This window comes from Spinacia oleracea, chromosome 1 (assembly GCF_020520425.1).
Source record: "Spinacia oleracea cultivar Varoflay chromosome 1, BTI_SOV_V1, whole genome shotgun sequence".
NCBI classification, from domain to species: Eukaryota; Viridiplantae; Streptophyta; class Magnoliopsida; order Caryophyllales; family Amaranthaceae; genus Spinacia; species Spinacia oleracea.
This window is the reverse complement of record NC_079487.1, coordinates 37,943,117-37,949,116: the sequence shown is the minus strand read 5'-3', so window position 1 is coordinate 37,949,116 and position 6,000 is coordinate 37,943,117.

The following is a 6,000-nucleotide window of genomic DNA, read 5'->3' as shown; positions in this document are numbered from 1 at the left end:
TGCTAAAGAACGATTAATTTTTAATTAAAACAAAGGTTTTAGAATCTTAAATAGTTTTTGGAAATTTATTAAACATGGATAATAATCAAGTTTCTCCATTGTGTTTATAGGAGGTAATTTCTAGCTTTGAGTCATGATTCGCACAGTAGCCCCCGTACTTAGGTATTCCAGGTATGTACATGACTAGGGTGACCACCTATTCCATGAGGATTGTATGATGTGTATTGATTGTGAATCATGTGAACTTAAAGTGTTGAGAATTCATGTTTGATGTGTGAACAAGCATGTTGTGAATTATTATTGAATCTATGAATTCTATGTGAACAATCATGTTATGGACTTTTATAATCGTTGAATTATGTCAAGCATGTTGTTCAAATTGATATGCATGTATGAGTGTTTCGCATGCAAGTTATTATGATTATGCTATTGTACGGGATGTCTAGCATACTTTGAGCCTAGTGGATTTGCCTCAGTGCATCGTTTATTCTACCGCCGAGTAGAATACATTTAAGAAGTTTATGTGAATTGAACTAAGGACTATTCGTGCTAAGGGCACACCCCGCTTGTTAACTGGAAATTTCGGGTTATCTCAACAGTGTTTTGAGAAGGAACAATGGGAGTAATTTCACTTGAGTCCTATATTTGATCACAAGTCCTAAAGGGATTAAAATAAAGTGTCATTGTTTAATTGTTTGCATGTTATGTTTTGTGTTGAGTCTTGAGTCGCCTTGAACATAACATACTAACTATCATAAAGTGTAACCCGAATGAGCTTCAAAACTCTTGGAACGTATATACCTTGAGTATGAACAATGGGGGGAGTCGCGTCGGAGAAACTCGTACTCCTTGAATGAGACAAGACGTTGTTTCATTCTTTAGGTTTTATTGCTTGTATGCGCAGGAATTCCGTCGGTATGACCCGACTCTCGGTAGAAAGCCCGACCATATTTATTTGGTGCTTGGTTGGCTCCCAACACCCTTATCTTTCCCTCAGTGGTTTTGTTGTTATATTTTACCCGTTCGAAAATAATTCTTATTAATCTGTGAGTCAAGAGTCGTGTCAAGTATCGAGTCTGTCTCCATGATTAATTTTTTATTAAATGACTTTTGCATGTGGATTATTATATTGTTGAGTGAAGCATGTTAGACTAGGAATTCATTCTAGTTTGTCGTACTCAGCTTTTGCTGACTTCGTGCTTCATGTCTTCCGGTCATGGCCTTCGCCTTACTGATCCTATGATGATCCATCATTGTACTTGCGTTTTTGGGGAGTAGTTTTCAATAAGTAGGTTCGTAGAGATAACTTGCGGGAGAAGTTATCATGGGAATTGTGTTGAGAGACTCTTTATTCTTCCGTATTTATAAACTCTACTTTTATTTTTAGTCATGACTACTATAATTATTTAAACTATAGTTAATGGGTTTTAAACTATTTAATACTTTGGTTTTTTGGCCTTAAAGGTTCCAGGTTGTTGATTGACCAATAACTACTTATTATGTTTTGAAAGTTAGTTATTTCCACTGCGTAATTCTGGTAAATAGCCTTAGCCGTTATCACGGTGGCGGTAATATCTTGGTAATTCTTTTATATTAGTCGGAAAACTAAATTATAAATATAAGGAATTATGATGGTGTTACATTACTTGAGTTCCTCTACGAATTCAAGTTCCCAATAGTTATTTCCTCTAACAACTACACTCTCTATGACTTCTCTAGAAGTCTCTCTTGACTCTTAAGGCTTCACTCAAAGCCTCTCTGCTTATCTCTCATGGACTTCACTCAAAGCCTACCCAAATACAACAGGAGCTCACTCAAGTTTCTACCCAAAATTAGATACAAGAATTCACTCAAACCCTTAACCAATTCCCGATTATAAGAGTTCACTCAAACCCTTTACCAACTCTCAAAATACAGATGTTTGATAATTGATTAAACTCTAATATGTAGAAAGTGAATAACTGTAAAGGAACTCGGAATTGACAGGAACTTAGAACTGCTGGAACTGACTGAAGACGTGGAAAACAAAATATATTTTCTGTAACATTATTCCACAGCCAACCCCTTATGGAATGACCCAAGTCAGACAACCTTGAATGAATGAGAAAGCTCTCTTTTTATATAGGAAGAAACCTCAACCACTTCCTCCACAATCTTCTCCACTAACAACCACCAAGCCCTACAATTAAGGCATAATCCCATGACTTTAGTCAGTAGAGAAAATCGTGGAGTGAGGGCCAAGCATAACCAGGTTTTCCATGATCTCATATTCTTTATCCACCAACGTAGGTTTTTCCAATACAACGTAAAACAATATTTTTTATTTTTTAAAACAAAACCTTTTAAATCCGATTTTAATAAAATAGAAAAATAAAGTTTATTAAAATAAAATAACTAACAATCGGATTTTATTTTACAAAAAGATTAATTCTTATTTATTTATTAAAAATGAATTTTTAAACACATAAAAATACAAAAGATATTCAATACAAATCCTAGATTAAATAGGACATTATTAAAAAAAATTAAATAATAAATATATGGTATTAAAATCAGAATCCTAACCTAAATAAGATTTTATAAAAATTATCTTTTATTTTAAAAACATAACTAAATAGAGTTTTACTAGGAGATAAATACTCAAAGTCAAAGGTAAATCCCTAACAACTAGGAGTGTTAAAAGCCACGTTATTGATACTTAAAATTACCTTAAGACTAAGAGAATTATAGGAAAATAAAGTGACTTTATTGCTCATAAGTTCCGACAAGTTCCTTTTGGCACCGTGTTCCTTAATTATTCAAGTTTCTACATACTTACATGAATCCTAGAAAATAAACTCTTATTTTCTTCTTCATGCCCCATGATGCTCCAACTCAAGAGCCTTCGCCTCTAGAACTTCTCCATGCTTGTTCTTACTCATGAACTTTATACTCGTTGTTCCTCTTAGAATCTGCTGAGGAACTGAATGGACTATTTTTCATATACCAAAAGAAAATCCCAAGAGATAATTGTAAGATTAAAATGCTTATGACTAAGTATAATTCTCAGAGTTCTCTGCAGTCAATGCTCATAATAATATGCCAGATCATATCTGGTTTAAAGGCCTAATGGTAATTGCTAGAAATAGATATAACTACTGGACTGTTTAACTCCTAGACTACCCTAAACCAGCTAGCCAATGCTTCACCTAGCCTGGCTTAAAATTCCAAGAGGGTGGTTCATAATTAGCCAAATACATGTCACTGTAGCTAGGTCTATTTGTATCGTGGTAAGGCTTTCTAGTGATTATTAAAGATTATGAAAACAAAAATGGTGATTTTGGTAAGAAACCATACAGGTGACTAGTTCCATGAACTCCTTCATTCTCAATCCCAAACATCTCATCAAACTGTACTTCTGGCTGTTGTATTCGTGCCACTGGTCATCTAACTTAGCATACAAGCTCCAAATCTTTTCCCTTTCCAAATTGTTATCCAAAGTACCAAAAATTGGACAATAAACCCCTTCTCCCTGCCCTCCCCTCCCCCCTCCATATCCTTATATCCAAAATTCCAAACACATAGAAGCAATTATATAGTTCATCCCCAAAACTAGTCGTCCCCCACCCATCACTAACTTAAACGTTAACTACATAAACAACAACACTACAATGACCACTCTCTCTCATTCTGCTAAATCACTTCATGTTTTACATTTCCTAACAGGCTATAAGAGATTGATATTTCAACAACTAAAAGTCATGCTAAATTCATACGCACTTCATCATACACTATTTAATCAACTTCTTATTACTGGAGGCACCAAACATCACTTTACAAAAATTTAACAATTAAGTATGCCTATTTGACTTCCCTTTAACCACCAATTTACCCAATTCAAAAGATAAACCCTAAAAAAATAAGGAATTAAACCTGGATAGAAAAGATCGAACATCAACCAAAAATAAATAATAAATTGCATTACCTACTTCAAGGCATGACCTAGGCTTTACCGACATAGAGCGAGCCACCTTCCAATTCTTCAATCTATTTAGTAACAAAAAAGTGAAGAAAAAAAAACCCCAAAATTACACAAGTATAAAACGGAACCAATCTTGGAAAATAATGAATCAAAAGCACTAGAAGTGAACCAAATTGATTAGAAAACAAAGCAGTCTAATTAGAAGAAACTCAGATGGGCTTTTCCTTCACTTCAACGCGCGAGGGATGATGAAAGGACGAAGACAAATATTTCAATGAAGAAATCAAAAAATTGGGTTAAATTTGACAAAATTAAATTATGAGAAAGCCACCAAAGAACCGTGCGAATTGAAAGCGATACCAACCAGAAGAAAATGGCGAAGTGAATCTGAGAGAATTGAACGGATTTTGTCTGGGATATTCAGATGAAAACATTTTAGGAGAGAAGTCAATTTTTTCTTTTTTTTAGGAGAAGACAGACGCGAAGATACTGGTGGTTGGAGCAGTTTATTAATTTTCCCAATAAAGATAGAAACACGTGAAGGGCACGTGAATTGACGACGCCAAAAGGTGTTGAGAAAAACCTCGACGACGAAGAGCGTCCACAAAACACGGATATAAATTTTTCCACCAACGCATGTTCCCCAGCGTCGAGCTCCAAGCGTCTAGAAAATAAGGTTTTTGTAGTAGTGTCTGTTTGTGTTTCTTTGAAGAACTTTGTTGCTGTTTGGCTACTTGATTTATTGACTTGAACTCTTAATGTTTGTTTCTTCATCAAATCTATATTTGTTTCGTATACATATTGGAACTCAAACATAAGTTAGTCATTTGCTAGTTACCATCAAAACCATAAAGTTGGTGATGACAACCAATACAAACAAGATGAAGAAAACTAAACTAATAAATAAGTATGTAGTAGTTAAGGACACAAACTCTAAGTCTAATAGTACACTCATATAATTAGACTTCTCTTCTGAAGTTCCCTTCACTTCTAGAGTTCCTTTCAGGAACTTCACTTTGTTTTGTATATATCTTCATAATCTTCCAACTAAATCATCTATATTGACATGCATTACTTGTTCATGCACATCTAAACAATACACACATTAGTTAGATAATCATCATTTGTTCATAATCATCAAAACACTGTATTACTCAACAATATCCCCAATTTTTGATGATAACAAACAAATGACTCTTATCGCAAATTAAACATTAAAGTTGTACATTAATTCCCCCTTAATAATATAGACTGGAAACTGTTGAACAAGTCATGCATAAGAGACCCATGTTATGAAGAGGATTTAGACTTGACGACATTAGACAATAAGCATTATACATAATCTTCCCCCTTCTGTCATTATCGAAAAAGACATTCTTACACATATTTGCTTTAGGTAAATCATATATACATATTGCTATATGCCACACTTACCATCATAAAGGTTAAACACTTGTTAGTCCTAAAAAGTATCAAGATGCTCAATTTTCAAACTTAGGATGCATGTGCTACACGAATTTCCGATTCACAATCCAAAGATCCAACTTAAAAATTACTGAAGGAACTTCACAAATAATAAATTAAAGTCAAGCATAGATCAAATTTGAAAGTCAAAAATGGATTAAAAGAATATGATATTGTAATATCAGGCTCAAAGAAGTATGAAAGAAATTTATGGAACACTTTGAATAGAGGGAACTTTGAGATAGATAGTATTCTCTATAGTTAGGTTTTTAAAGTGAGGTTCTCAACAATCATTAGAGTTTATCACTTTATCTTACAATATTGAAGTTCCTTCTAAACATAACACACGTTCACCATGAAATGTACCAATCAAGTTCACTTCTCTTCAATCACCAACTTTCATTGAGGAACACACTGATCAAAAAGACATTCTTACACATATTTGCTTTAGGTAAATCATATATACATATTGCTATATGCCACACTTACCATCATAACGGTTAAACACTTGTTAGTCCTAAAAAGTATCAAGATGCTCAATTTTCAAACTTAGGATGCATGCTACACGAATTTCC